This window comes from Alligator sinensis, unplaced genomic scaffold, assembly GCF_000455745.1.
Source record: "Alligator sinensis unplaced genomic scaffold, ASM45574v1 scaffold1584_1, whole genome shotgun sequence".
NCBI lineage: Eukaryota > Metazoa > Chordata > Crocodylia > Alligatoridae > Alligator > Alligator sinensis.
In genome coordinates, this window is record NW_005842479.1 from 593,149 (window position 1) to 609,047 (window position 15,899).

Genomic DNA, 15,899 nt, shown 5'->3' on the forward strand with positions numbered 1-15,899 from the left:
GGGAAAACCACCATCCTACCGCAGCTTATTATTACCGCTCGAGACAAAGCAAATCTGGGATGGTGGTCAAGCGGATCGTAGCACGTTTGGCCCAAGACTGGTCATTTTGTTGAAAGGCTGCTGCCGTTTTAATGTTGTGCTTTTCTTTCAACTTTCTCTTTTTGGGGGGTTCGCTTTCTTGGTTTCTGAAGTTCACGCTAGAATCGCTGCATTTGGTAAACTTGCTTCTGTGTTGAAGGCTCTTCCTAAATCCAGCTCGTCACTCTAGTTGCATAGTCTTACCCGATATCGAAGTTTTTTTCTCTAATTGTTTTCAGTGAAAAAATAGGGACATCCGTGGTCCAAATGTGTTACAATACACGGTAGTTCCCGAAAATATATTGAGAGTACTTTACTCTCAAAGTCTGGTAACTACCAGCTCCAGTTAAGGGCCTTATTTACTGAAAATGTATCAAAATAATTCAATGAGCAATGCAGAATGAAAGGTGCCTGCATTTTTAAGGCGTTACTATATATAATAAGCCTGGTTTAGAACTGCATTATAATTTGGTACCGTAAGACCCTGTCATGCTTGCTCCTTGGTGCAACATGTACACATTTTTTTTGGATGTAATTCAAGCATTTAATGTTAGTTCAAGGGCTGCAGATCCTTTCAATGACATGTTGACTTGACATTTTAAATTGAATTTATCTAGGGTGTGCGACAGACTTGCATTTCCAAACATAGGGGCAAATACATGGCCTGTAATGAGTTAAACTCGTCAGCCTCTGCCTACTATGGTGGGAATGTTTCATAAAGTAAGTGTGCCAGGTGCCCCGAAGCAAACTACAAAGGCACGACAGGGTTTTTTTTTTCTTTCTTTCTTTCTTTTGGTACACACACAGAAATTAGTATTCACCATTTTCCATATTGATTCACCCCACGTGACCAAATAGGCCATGCACCGCATTAGACGCAGCAGAGGGGGGTCAGGGGAAGCAAGCCGGGTGGGCTAGGGTGGTAGCGTGCAAACTACTTTTGAAGGATGGGCAGAGCCCCAGGGCGGTGGGAGGGAGATGACAGTCATCACTTGGGAGGTTTCTGGCCACAGGTTGCCCATTTGAATCTGATTTTCTTCGAAACTGTCAAAGTTTCTGGCGGTGATTGACAGGGATGACATTCCCGGCTAAATGTTTAAAACTGATGTAGTCACGCTTAAAATAGTCTGGCTCTCCTCTCCGCGTAGCGGGACCACGCTCTGTTTGCAAACCAGGAGACAGCTGCTTCTCCGGCTTCCTCCCTTTCCACGGACTTGGTCCCCGCGTATACTTTTACTGACAGATGTGTGTACGCGTCTGCGGTGGCTAACCGGTCCTGGGAAGGCTGACGCAATTATGCCTCGTGCAAGAACGGGAAAGAGCACTCTCCTGTTTGTGTAAACTGACACTCGGCTTGCCTTCGGAGATATTCCTCTGTCTCTCATTCTGGGGGATATGTGCCGTCATTTTTAAACACTAGACTTAAGGAGAAAAAAAAGCAGCGCTCAAGTTTATTGTGCTTCCACATTAAGTGGCATGATGGAGCTATTTTCATAGAGTTAATAGGATATGAATCTCTCTTTCTGAAACAGAAGCAGAAATCTTTTATGCTCAAAATAAGGGTTTATTGTGGTTGTTTTTTTTTTTCTTGCAGTCCTCTCAACCAGACTTCTGGGTCAAGTTCATGGTCCATGAAGCAGAGCCTGATTAAAATAGTATTGTGATGAGTGAATGCTGGCTAGGGGAGAGTTAGGCGTGCATTAGGAGTATTCTGCACTCGCGGTCAGCATTTTGGGTTGCTAGTATTTTGGCTACGCTGGTGTAACCCTGTTGATTTTTAGTAAGGGAATACACCAAAGGGAGGGATTTGATCTCGGACTTCAAAATAACTGCCTTATTCGTACACTTCCCAGAGGTGGAGGCAAGCGTCGGCTTCGGCGCTTCTTGGAGGCCCCATTTCCAACTACCAGTCTGAACCCCAGCAGCAACTGCTTGGCTTAAAGAAAGAATTGCAGCTTTTAAAAACAGCTATGCAGCACCAGAAGGGGGGGAAAAATATTCCAGTCTGAGTAAACCCTGTAAATTAACATAATGAAGGTTAGAAGCACCCTTAAATTGTGAAAAATGCTACAGCAGGTAAGCTCTAAACTTCTGCTGTCTAAATCTAGACTGTGTTAGACAGACCCGTAATACTGCACCCCCTTCACTGGTAGAGCGTGCGTGTGCAAATGCGAGTGTGTGCACGCACTTCTGTGTCACTAGGTAGGACAGCAATCCAGTCTGCTGAAAGTCTGGTCGAATATTGCAGTTTGCATCCTTGGCTATTAAAATTGCCTGGCAGCGTATTAAAGCAGTGGTTTCATATTGGAGAGGAGAAGTGAACACCTCTGCAGGCTGTTTCACACACTGGGCTGGATCTTGCGTTTCTTTGTTTTGCAGGGCATTTAGATGCTCTGAAAATGCTGGGTCAGCCTCTGGGGTCTTGCAGTATTAGTTTGGCCACTGGAAATGGCTCGCTTGCAGCTATGCTAATGAATGCCAGAAACGGTAAAGATGTGACTCCTAGAAAAACCCAGCCCTGAGCACAGCGACAGCCCGATTCCTTTCTCGTGGTGTTTTTCACGCAGCAGAGGCTGTGCGTGCATGGCAAAGCAGATGACTGTTAAGGTCCGTGATGGTTCAGACCTGCTGCTCTGCTGTCTGCTCCCTGCCCTATCTACCTCCGTGCCACCTGTCCCCTCACCAATCTGTCATGCACCACACAAGCACGTGTAGTGCAAGTTGGCCACCCTTGGTTTAGGTCCTTTGTCTTCTTTGAAGCTCTTTTGCTGGCAATTTTGTCAGAGGGAGTCTTGGAATTATTTTTAGACTTGCATAGACAGCATCCCAGATGGGAGAAGTTTTGTTGTGTATTGGGGTTTTTTCCATTGTGGATAAAAAAAATAATAATATTCAGCCTGACTGTATAGGACCGCAGGGCGTTATTGTCTGCAGCAAAGCCCATTGAACTCTGTGGGAAGCTGCAGTTAGCAGGATCAGGTCACAATGCCTAGAGCTTATATTGCCTTGTGTGACAGTGGTAGTCACTTGCTGCATTTGGCTTAAGCTTCTCATTTCCCTGCACCCGTCTCCTCTGAGGATACCGAAAAGGAAAAGCAAAAAACCCCAAAACACAAGAACAAGATTGTCAGGGTTTATTTATTGATTTCCCCCTTTTTTAATTTATGTAGTTGCAGCCTTCCTATATCCAAAGAGACGCTCTGCTTTTTGGGGGTTTGTTTGGGGTTTTTTTTGCCTGTCACCTACTTTGATTGCAAGAAAGTTTGGTAACTATACCGAAGCTGTACAGCCTCCGTTAGCAGAGTGGCAGGGTACAGGCTCTGATTCCTTCCCAAGGAAGCCAAATAGAGCAAGGATCGTCTGCACACAGCATGTTGAAAACATTGGCAGGAAGGGGGAGGATTCTGGAAAGGTGGGTTGGCTTCCAGGTTGGTGACAACAGGCAGAAACCCCCTGGAAAAGCAAGGTGCCCGGCCGCCCCATCGAGGTATTACAGCAGCAGCTGCACTTTTCTCATTCTTGGCTTATTCCTTTTCCACCGTACAGTCAATACCTGTTTGTAGGAGCGTGGTGCGATGTTGCTTCTAAGTGGCTGTTGCTGTTAGAGAGCATCCTCCAAGTATACGGTACAGGAGAAAATCTTTCTTGGGAAATGTTACTGGTAAGAGGTTGTTGCTCCTCGGGTCAGGTGTTGCTGCAAGCAAGTGTTGGCTGTGCTGCAGCACTTACTCATGAGACAGTATCTTGCTTTGAGGGTATGAAGAAGAGCCCTGTAAAGGCAGCGTAACTTGTCAGCGCTCTAGATATAAGACCATTGACTCAAAATGAGTTGGCAAGCCCGAAGTATGATGGGGGAGGGCAAGCAGTTTCTAAATATCGCTCTGCTTCTCTGCCAGATCAGGTAGAAGGAGTTTCTCTGCCTCTTTTATCAACAGTTTCGGCTTGCCAATTTTACATCCCAGAAAAAAATGAAATGCTGGCAGCCTCCATCAGCCACAACAGCTTGACATATGAACTCGATCCTCCGTTCTGGTAGCTACTTGCCAGCAATAGATCGGGTGGCCAGTTGCTACCATTGACTTGCGCATCCGAAGTCTTCGTTTTTGTATCATAATCCTTTTAATGGCACAAAGGAAGGAGCAATTAAAAGTCAGGGGTTTGGTTTGGTTTCCTTCATGTCACAAGGAATCTGTGCGGCTCCTGTTTGAGACTCTCGGATACTCTTTGAATAGACATCTGCGTGCCACCCACTGCAAAGGCATCGCTCGAGTCTGACGCAAGCTCTGCCCCCTCCCAATATTGACATTCCTGGGGACAACAGATAGTCATTTCTTGGCTAAGATCCCAATCCATTCAAAATTCCCATTGACATCAGTAGGAGCTGTATCTGTCTGGCTGTGGGATCGGCTCTAATTAGTGGGTGGTTGTTAGCATGCTCGTGTTCAGAATATTTACGGTAACTACCTCCTGTTCTGACTCATTATCTGTAACGGCATTCGGCTCTGAGAAAATACAATAATGCTCCTCCTAAAAAGATGCAATTGCGCCGATAAACCCCAGGGAGGTCACGTGACACCTCTCTATAGGATGCTAGCAATTAAAAACTGGAAACAACCTTCCTAACAAAGGTTCCTGCGCATTCCCGGTGCGGCGTCAAAGTTTCTTTCGGTGTTATGAAGTCCTCGGTTGTAGCCCCTCCAATTCCAGACTTTGGGATTTACAGTCTTTTCGGGCACAGATCGCTGCTCTCCGTGGCGATGGACTCTCTCGTATAGAAGCAATGTAACCCCGTCGTCTTTCTGAAAGAGGATTAGGATTCAATTTAAAGTAATCTTGTGTGCCTCTTTTTCCAGGTTGGACAGCAGCCTCCAAGAAAATGAAACCAATGGGGGAAATAGCCCCCCAAAACCCTGCATGGAGCTGCCAAATGAGTGGTGTTTGTGTGGTCAGCCTAAGCAGATCCATTAGAAAGGTCCCATAACTCGGGCATCCGTATTGCCACCGCCGGCCTTTAGCAGACCCCTCATTACATGTATTTAGGTAGGCTTTGCAGTGATTTTTCTACAGCGGCATTGATGTTACCCCTTGAGCTTGAGGCACTGTAGAGTAGTAGCAGGCCAGACGGGCATTTCATTCTCCTCGTCTTCCCCTTCTCTGCACTTTTCCTGCTACCGCCTGTTCCAGAATCAGAGGTGATTTTATAGTTCATGTGATCCATTTGGGTTTATCTCCTTTGGGAGTAAAAGCAGGGAAAATGGTATTGGTTAGCCTACCCCTGAAAGCCGTATAACATCTTAGACTCTTGTAAACTGTTTCATTTGTTAGCTTTATAAATCATGTATACGGTACTTTAAATTACCCTGGCATTTTATAAATGCTGAGAGACACAACAGTTCAAGGCTCTGATCTTGAAAACTTTCATAAGGGAGATCTGACTGTTTTCACCTACAGAGAGTAGCCTTGTGGACTTTAGTAAGGTTAGTTTGAATGTGGCCGTGGATCTGGGGCCTTGACTATTGATTTGGGGAAGCTCTGAACTATTGTGGTGGGCTAAAAAGCTGCGTGTTCGCCATTTGCCTTGGATTGGCATTGTGAAAGCTCACTTGGCAAGAGGCTTTCCTTAAAAACATGTATTGTAGTGTAAACTACTTAATTTTTTTTTTATTTCTCTTTGAGGTCCCTTAGGCAAGAGACTAGGTTTTGGTATCTGACCTGGTGGCAGATGGAATATTTGTCTTGTTTTTGGGAGGGGAGGGAAATGAGAGAGACCTCCTAAAGCAGGGAACGGTTCAGCCTTTTTAATGAAGAAAATTTAAAAAGAGGGATATTCTGTCAACCTAATTAGCTGAGCGTGAGATGAAGTCAGGGCTAGAGGAAGAGAGGGTCATTATAGGTTAAATGTCTCCAGTGCCGCTTTAATAATTAGCATGTCACTGGGGAAAGAAAGCAGCTGTGGGGACATACTTGGGGCTCAAATGTAGTTGAGGAAAGGGTCTTTTCCTCCTAGTATTTAGGGGTACTACGACCACAGTTCAGTTGGAGAGAGGGAGCACATGTTATCTTCGAGCTGGTGCTTCTTGCCATCGCACTTATATTTAGTAGAGAAGCTAAACTCAGATACTCAGCAGTTATCCAACTGGAAGAACAGGTGAGGATGTTTTCTGACGCCATCAGCTGCCTTTCCTTGTCATCTTTGCCATGTAAACTGCTAAATGACTAACTTGTGACTGATGGGGTAATAGTAGAATCGATATTGCGGGGACGGTTCAGATTGATGAAGTGGAGGAAGCGGTACCAATTAGAAAGTGCTCTGAGAAGTCTAAAATTAGGGGAGGAAAGCGCTATTGACTTATCTGAGAAATCACTCGGTGCTTTTCAAAAGCTGCGCTGCCGTGTCGGGATAAGCCGTTGCAACGCTGATCCCGGTACCAGCGCACTTAGGACCTTGTTGCACCTTATGCCGTGAGCCGCACAAATGTTGATCGGTGGTAGTGCTAGCTTGGGGTTTGGAGCAGTCGCACCTTTAGTCTGGAAACCTCTGTGCCCCTCTGCACAGCTGGGACTTGCCACTACAGGCCTGGTGAGCAGGAGCAGGGCTAGGAGCCGTAGCTATGAGTTGCCACTAGGGTTAGGGACAGACGTTACACACAAACCAGTTTAAGTGATTGGAAACTGGTTTAAACCTGTAACAGAACAGAAACTCAGTGCATATAAACCAGTTACTGCTGACTGTGACTGCAGAGTACAAATCCCAGGGGCACCTGGAAGCAGGAAGAGGAAGTGATGAGCAGCCCTGCAGAGTCCTGCTGCTGTGATGCTGGTCTGCAAATCCCAGAGACCTCGGGGGCAGCAGGAAGAGTCTGTACTTAGCCTAGAGGGCTGGTAAGCCAGGATGGGCTTTTATCCCTGCTCAACAGGCAGGAGTGTGAGGAATACTGGAGGACTTTCAACTTGAGTGGCCACACTTTAATGGAACAGGAGCTGGGTAGTGTGAAGCAGAGATAATCCTGCCCTGGTGTGGTATAACTTTAAGATACATAATGAGTGCTTGCAGCCACGTTAAGGTATGAATATGAGCATCACCCAGGAGTTAAAAGCTCCAGGAGCTGCCTAAAATTACCATAGGCCCCGAGGCTTGCGTTTCTCCTGGAAGGGGTGCATTCTGGAGAACTGTTGTTCTGCTGGAAGGGATTGGCATGAGGCCCGTGCACTGCTCAGTGCCTGTTTTGATGATTTAAGTCATCCTTTGGCCTTGTGTTGGTGTGGGCCTGACCTGTGGGTGCAGCCCGCAGAGCTGCCAACCTAGGAAATGCAGGGGAGGTTCTGAACGCTTCTGATCTTCGCTCCTTCCATTTGAGCAGCAAATGTTAACGCATGTTAAAGAGCAGCACCCATAATGAAGGTATGGACTGCATGAAAACCACCAGTTTTCAACAATGATGTTCCCATCCAAGCCTGCGTGACTTCCTCCCGAAAGCGTGTCCTTCCCCGGGTGCGAAACGGTCACGTCGTGATGGCTAGTTAGGAATGGCAAAGATTCGTGGCTTTCTCCAGGTTTGGACTCATGGAGCAGGACTGCTGTTTGAGTGATTAGATGACTTGGTAATCTCTGCAAACAGATTGAGACATGGTAGGGGAAGGAAAATATAAGAGAAATTCCACATCTCTACTCAAAATGAGTCCCTCTTGAGTTAATAAGTTCTCTCTTGAGTTAAATTAAGCTTTCTTTTAACACAGTCATTTTGACAGTGGGGCTGGTTTTGGGATCTTCCGAATCCAGAGATTGTGCTGCCTTTTACTTGATTATACTGGAATAAATCGGGTATTGTGAGCCAAATCTATTAGGAGTGTGTGGCATTGTGAAAAACAAGTTCCCTGCAACTTCTTGGACTTCTGTTTTGTATTTAACGTTTGCTTTGTACCTGCGTGTCTGTAGATGCTTCTGGTTTTGACCGCTGAATCCTGAGCACTTTTCTGCTGTGGGGAGTGACTTTCTCTTAGATTTAAATAAATAGTATTTCAGCAAATGAAAGAAAAAAACTGTAGAAAGTGCAAGCAAAGCAACAAAGCAGAAAGAAATTAAATTTCAAAGGAAAGAATAACAAGGGGAAAAGTAGAGGGCAGTTTAATCGGTGTTTTTTCCTGTAATGCTTGCTTTAGTTTCTACAATGCATTTCTCTATTCCCAGCTCTAGTTATGCTATACCATGATAAAAATTTCCATTTTTTTTTTCATTTCTGCTTGGAAGAGACATCCAGGCACCAAAAAAAGAGACAGCTTTCTGTTTAGAACAAGCCTATCAGTGGTTTCCAAAACTAAAAATGTATGTTAGGGGGCTGTCTCTTTTGGCCTTACCCATCTGAGTAGTTCCAGTGACTTTGGGCATATTTTTGTATGCAGAATAAGTCAGGTCTGTTCCCAGATCTTCCCATGCATTGTACATTTGATATAACATTACTTCCCAATGCAATTTGTTTAGTTGAATTTTGTATCGACTGGGCAAGATTGCATGAGACACCCTAACAGAAAAGATAACCTCTTACATTGCAATTATCTAGGAAGTTCTAAACTATTCTAATTCCGTCTTCCTCCTTCTTGTAAGATCTAGTAGGAAATCAACACCGATTAAAGCAGATTTTAGTTCATCTTAAACTCTTAGGGAAAAGGTATGAGAGACTGGATACTTGAATCGTTATAGCTCTTCCCATTGCAGGAAGGATGATGGGGCCGAACAATGAAAGTAGTTGAAATTCTCACTAGTTTTGGTTTCAATGGTAGTGGTAGCTGCTTGGTACTCTTGACATTACTATACTTGAATTTTATAATTGATAATAGTGATCATATTATAGTATAGTCCTCGTTTTCGTCTAACTGCAGATGCTGAAGAAATAATATTTTCCTGCAAATAGAAGAAAGGTCTTTGTAATCATCAAAGGCCTTTGAATTATACAGTCAATGCAGTTTTATTTGTAACATTATTCTTAGCGTCCTTAATCTAGCTTGCTTCTGATATTGTGCATCAATAACAAAGCATGCAGATGCTGCCAAAAGCAGGTACCAGGTTTCGTATGCTTTCTCCCGGCTCAGAAGAGCATAAAGGCTCCCTTTTTTTCATTTGCAGCTACCCTATTTTTGTTTGCGTGTATTATGTAGAGCAGGCAGGACTCTTCAGTGAAAGTTGGGAATAATTCCACTGCAGTGAAAGGATTCACATCCATGTAAAGGCAGAATAAGTGAGAACGGATTGAGCATCATACCTCTGTCTGATCAACTAAGGAGCAGCTGGAGAAACTCAGTGCCAGCTCTTGCGGTGGGTGATAGGTGACCGGGCTGGGGCTCAAGCAGCGTCCTTACTCCCCGTCGACCTTTAGTATTGGCCAGCATCTGCAAAGGGAGCTCTTTTCTGCTCCTCATCCCACCTGATAGGGAAAAACCTGCAGAATTTCAATGTCCGTGTAACCAGTTTGCAAGTTCCCTTCTTCTCGTTGTGTCCCTTCTGCCAACTCTCTACTAAATTACTTTTGAGTTATTGGCAGTAACAACCCTAGAGAGTTAAATAATATATTATTGTCATAATCCTTTAACAGCACAAGCCAAAGTATCCAAGCAAGAGAGGGAAGAGAAAGCTTTATGAGTTTAGGTGTGGTGCTGCTCATCTAGGCAGAAGGGGAAAACAGCATTAAACAGAGAGCAGGAAAAAGGCTGAGAGTTTAGGTGTGCTCATTGAATGCAAGTCGATGTCCTTTTCCAGGCTGTTAAGGTGGGAGGAGAATGGACACAGGTAGCAATGAAGTTAGAAGAGAGGATTAGGTCGGGCTGCCTGGAAAATACCCGTTCTGTTTAATTTCTGTGGGGTTTTCATAATGAAATGCAATCTTTTCAGTCCATTCTAGGACTGGGATCTAGAGCTTCACAGGATCAAAAGCATAGGGTTGTGGTGTAAATGATGATCTTCAAATGACTCTGTGGTTTAGAGAGACCGTGGTATAGGTAGGGAGGTGTTGTGGGTATGTACCTCTTGAACTCAAAGTACATCACCTGTGATGCTATAGTTTTAGGTTTGAAAGGAGCAGTTTCCAGTTGCTTTGAGACTTGGAGACGGCTGAGAGGAGGGTAAGCGTAGGTGGAGGAAGGGATGAGTAGTAGCAAGTGCGTGTAGAGTCTGCATCCTGGAAGATTAGCTTTGAATGGTTCTGGAGGGCAGAGAGGGGAGCCAAAAAGCTAATGGGATGGGGGCGGTGATGGAGGTGATTTAGCATCCTTTCTTTGAGTGAATAAATAGCCAGACTGCTATTCTCTGACTGCAGAGTATGAATTTATGGAGACCATAAAAGAAGCAATGACAATAGTTGAGGCAGAAAGTGATGAAATAATAAGAATTTCAGTGGAAGCAGGGTCAAGCTAAAGATAAATCTGAGCATTGACACAGAGATGGACGTGGACCCGGCGAAAGAAGACAGGACGAGGAGGAAGTCATTTGTGTTAAGTTAACATGGCTGCATGGGTTTGGATAAGAGGACCAAAGATCCCTGCCTGGATCAGGCACATCACTGGCCTGAATAGGTGTCATTGGAGTTAGAGCCACACAAGCCTTCGGTGACCATCGAGCACAGTAGAGGAAGAGTCTTTGTTTGTAGATGAGACTAACTCAAAGTAAGGTTTTTTCAACCGTTGATTGTCTGGGTGGGTGGGTGGGTGCGTTTGTTTTAAGCTGTGTGTTTATCGGTTTTCTTGTGCGCCAAAGCATGCCCTAATTCCTTGCGCTTGCCGCACAACAGAAAGCAGGCGAAGAAATGGAATGTGCTTATAATTAAAAAGTATTATTGAATGCAATTATAACCTTCAGTGAAGAAATGTGGCCATTTAGGTTTGAGCAGAACAAGTGAAAAACCTACCCAGCATTTATCCTTAACCTGCGGTACAAAATGACATGGCGTCCAGCTTCTTGCCCAGGTCTTCTGCCTCCTTCTCTCTTCCTTTTTGGTTCGACTGAAAACTTCATTCTTCATTTCCTTGCGGATAGGCCAGACTTGCGATGCCAGTGCAGGATGATGGTTGGTATGTCTGATCCTGAGCTGATTGCATGTCGCTGGTATGAGAGCAGATCTCTTCTACATGGCTGTCCAAATGCTCTTCTGACTCTTACCCATTTAGCCCCATTACAATGAATGGGACTTCATGGATGTCCCATACAATGACTGCTTGTGAAGTGCTTTCAAATCCCTCAGGGTGAAAGATGCTGTCCAAATGTAGCATCATTTTTAAAGAACTCCTGCTAGAGGTGAAGCCGTGTAATTCACTTGGTCACATGGCGTCAGCAATAAAACTAATGCTATAACGCCACTTAAAAAGGTGTTGAGTTGCACAGTGGATAAAAAGAGGATCCTGCTGTGTTCATGAGTATGAATTGCTGTATTTCTGCCAGAGAAGCTCTGGTCTTGGAAAATGACAGGCACATCGGGGTGCAGCCGAATTGCCTAACTTAAAAGTATTACAAGCTGGTCTCTTTACCTGGGCTAAAAGACACAAAAGTTTAAATTAACAACAAAAAACCTAATAGCATATTTAAATAGATGTGCACCTTTTTTTTTCCCCATAATTTTCTGTATTCAGCTTTTCCTTGCTTAAAAAAAAGTGAGCTCTGATCAAGTTTGCGTTTTGTGCTGAGCACATAACATACTGATTTTTTTTTTTTTTTTCCTCGACTAAACATGCAGCAGGGATTCAGTAACAGGAAAGTGAGACCGAGCCATCCACGACATACCGAAGCATTGGTTTTGTCAGCCAGAGCTCAGGGGCTTTTAAAAACTTATTTAGTCTAATTTCCACCTTACAACGTCCCGTCTCTCCGCGGTGTTCCCTGCATCACGTGTCTTCCCCGTTGACTCAGACACTGCACGACTGAATAAGCTACACGGTACATCTTGTTCAAATGGAGGCTACAACTTCGGCACCGGTATGGCAGGGTGGGGTGTTTCTAATGGCTGACTTGCTTCAGCTGTTTTCCAGCTTAATGCGTGTAGACGGGAAGATGGCTATTCCCGCCTTCCCTGTTCCAATAAAACCTTAATGAGCCCCCTTGCTGAAAACAGCCGTACCCATCCTGCCCGAGGGCCCAGGGAATAGGTAAGGTTGGGGGCACGACCCGCTTGCACCAGACCTTGAAGCCTGTTTTGCATCCCGTACGCAGATCCCTTCAAATCCAGCCCCTGTTGCATGCACAGGATCCGGCTCTTCATCTTTGCTGTATCCTGGGGTCTACCCAGTTTGGGTTTCCTTTTTTTTTTTTTAACCACTTGGTCCAGGACACTTGAGAAGCGCTGAATCCAGTCAACCCTAAGTGCTCTGTTGCTGTGTGGGGCAGTGATTAAGTCCTTCCCTTCCCCAAAGTGAGCAACTGGCCAGTGATGTATCTAGAAGCCCGTCTATCGAAGTGGTGGAGGGGTGTATGTGCATGAAAACAGGCATCGTGTTTGTCTATCAGATTCGGGAAGGGGCTGGTCATCCCCCCCACATTTGGTTTCATTTGCCCCACTGAGGCAGGCAATGGGCTGTGTTTGCTGGGAGAAATCTCTTCTTCCTCCGAGGTGTCCCCCTACTTGCTCACCAGCCTGAGAACTGACTCTAGCCGGTCCCATTGACCTGAAGCAAGGGAGCATTTAAAGTATCGTTGCTTCTGCGGGCTTTTTCAACACTTTCTTTTGAATATGTTGGGATTCTCCTGTGGCTGGTGCAAAATATTCTACAGGCAATAACCATGTTCAGCCTTGCAACCGCCCTGGGAGGTACAGAAGGAATATCTCAATTTAGCAGCTGTATTATAGAGTGGGAACATGAATGGTCACGTCGGATCCCGTTGAGAGCAGAAACTCGGGTCTCAGCTGACTCTAAGGGGTGGATGTCAGCTGCAGGTATTTGTAATGCTCCAAGGGGGAATGCAGAGTATAATTTCATACTCCATAAATATGATAAATTAAAAGCCTGCCATTCCATAACTTAAAAAAAAAAAATTGGGCTTCCAGTCTGTCTTTCCAGTGAAGGGTAGACGAGAACCTGATGGTGTTTAACCCCCCAAATGCAAGGGTCTTCACCTTGGGAGGAAAAACCTGCAGTATCCTTATGGGCTCGGCAGTGCTATGCTGGCTAGCTCTACGGACAAAAGGGTCTTGGGGGGTCAGGATTGACCACAAGATGAACATGAGCCTGCAACGTGATACTGCGGCTAATAAAGCGAGCAAAAAGCTGGCCTGCATCCATGGATGCTTCTCAAGCAAATCCTGGGATGTCATTCTCCCCTTGTACTCAGCCTTGGTGAGGCCGCAGCTGGAGTACTGCGTCCAGTTTTGGGCTCCACAATTCAAAAAGGATGTGGAGAAGCTTGAGAGGGTGCAGAGGAGAGCCACGCGCATGATCAGAGGTCAGAAAACAGACCTTATGACGAGAGGCTGAGAGCCATGGGGCTCTTTAGCCTGGAAAAGCACCGGCTCGGGGCGATCTGATGACCACCTATAAATTTATAAGGGGTGCTCACCAGGATCTGGGAGAACGATTGTTCACCAGAGCGCCCCAAGGGATGACGAGGTCGAATGGTTATGAACTCCTGCAAGACCATTTCGGGCTGGACATAAAGAAGAATTTCTTTATTGTCTGAGCCCCCAAGGTCGGAATAGCCTGCCATCGGAGGTGATTCAAGCACCTACACTGAATGCCTTCAAAAGAAATTTGGATGCTTATCTTGCTGGGATCCTATGACCCCAGCTGACTTCCTGCCCTGGGGTCGGGGGCTGGACTCGATGATCTTCCGAGGTCCCTTCCAGCCCTAATGTCTATGAAGTAATGTCAACCTAAAGCCCGTAGAGATTTGACGACCAGCAGAGTAACAGAAAGCATGGACGGCCTGATCCTGTGAGGTGCTGAGAGTTCGACATCACTGAGAACTCAGGATGGGGCACCGTCCGTGAATATTGCATGTTTCCTGTCATGTCATGTTCCCACTTTTGGCATTTTTTGCTTTAAAACACATTTCAGAAGGCGGCAGGGAGCATGCATTTGGGAGAGTGAATGAGCGAGTGACAATGGATTTGTAAAGAAAATCAACAACATGCTGCACATCTTCATCCTTCTCATTCAGAAGTTTCTGAATCAGCTGTTTGTCAAGGTATAATATTTCTATAGCTAAGCGGGGAAGATATGTATTACTTTTCTTTCAGAAAGTTATTAAAGTTGTTACTGTTCACTCATCAGCAAATTATCACGTTCAGTGCAATACAATTACCCTATTCTTTTTCGTGTCTTTTATGAGTACTTTGGCCTACTCCATAGGCTGTCTAAGTAATCACTGTTTTTATTACTGCCTAAAGCATTTTAAAAAAAAAAATATTTCCTATGAAAGCTTTTACTCAGGCATGCATTTGAATAAGTCTTATTCATAAGAGACTCTGATAGCTGACTTGGGTATCAATTTGGATGACGTTGCGGGAGGAAGACGATTCAAACCATTGTATTCGGCATCTTAGTCTGAAAATGTTAACTACTCTGCCTCATCCCATGTGCGTCAGGTTAGGCTGAAAGCTTCTGCTAACTGCGGTAGGGGCCTGAACCTATGAGACAGACTGGTTTCAGGAGGGATGAGGATGCTTAGTACCTCATATTGTTGATCCCTTTTTGGAGGAATTAAATGCTACTATGTCAGCTGGAGTGATTTATTATTTATTTATTTATTTATTTTGTAATCCATTGTGCACCTTCTGGGAGTTGTGTGTGGAAGTGTGTCTACACATGTATTAAAGTGCACAGTAGCCTGTTTTAATGACACTTCCACACACAACTCCCAGAAGGTGCGTCTACACGTGTATTAAAGTGCACAGTAGCCTGTTTTAATGCACATTAAAGCATCACCAAAAAAAAGTGCACTTTCACTAATGCACATTAAAATAGGCTAATGCACCTTTTCTAGTACCTCACAAAGGAGGTACTAAATTTAATGTGCATTAACAAAAGCACATTAATGAATGTGTAGATGCACCCAGTAGGTGCCTCACTGTACTCCAGCAATATGCAGGTGGTTTGTGAGTACACATGGGACTCTACTGACTTCTGCCGGGACTGCAGGTGAATAAGGCGACTTGGCTCATGAGGCCCGATTCTGCAGGCCCTCATTTATGCATGCAGCTCTACTGAAGGCAGTGAGATGAGGTGCTTCATCTTGCTTATGTGAGCTAAGGAGGCAGGATCAGGCATTTTGATTGCATGTTCATGGGTGACTCCAATAATCTATTGCAATTAAAAATGGTATAATGTGCAGTTTTGCAAAAGGGTATGGTGGTCTACCCTTCATCTGCTTATTCACCTCTTTTGTCTTATGAGTAGTTTGTGGTTGTGTGATGGTGTTCACACATTTTTTTTTTTCCCCCTAGGGGGACTATGACATCAGCAGTAAGTCAGCCAATCACTCCAACCCTCTTCCCCACCCTGCCAGGCCTTTTCATTTTAACTACCTTTGTCCCTAAAGAACGATCAGACTTTTTGGTTCAGATGATATAAATGACGCTTTGACTACACAGGTTTGAAATACAGTACAGCTGATGGCCTTGGGGTTTTTTTTGCCTGTGCCTGTCTAATATAAAAGCTGAGTACAGAACATTATTCCCTTGTAAGATGTAACTGTTTTCTAATAAATATTCAGCTCCATTCTGCTATAAAAAATCTTTCTTCTGCATCACCTACATGAACAGAGGAGCATTTTAGACATTTTAAACTGATGATCCAATTGATTAGTTGTGCTTTATTGGCAAAATACAGTATCTGTGTTTACATGGTAC

At 44.7% G+C, this 15,899-nt stretch overlaps 1 protein-coding gene across 4 annotated transcripts in view; it reads left to right on the top strand.

Moving 5' to 3' along the window:
• The window catches only part of FGF13 (fibroblast growth factor 13), a 424,661-nt gene that overhangs the window by 99,643 nt on the left and 309,119 nt on the right, over positions 1 to 15,899 (top strand). The gene's annotated exons all lie outside the window — the stretch shown is intronic.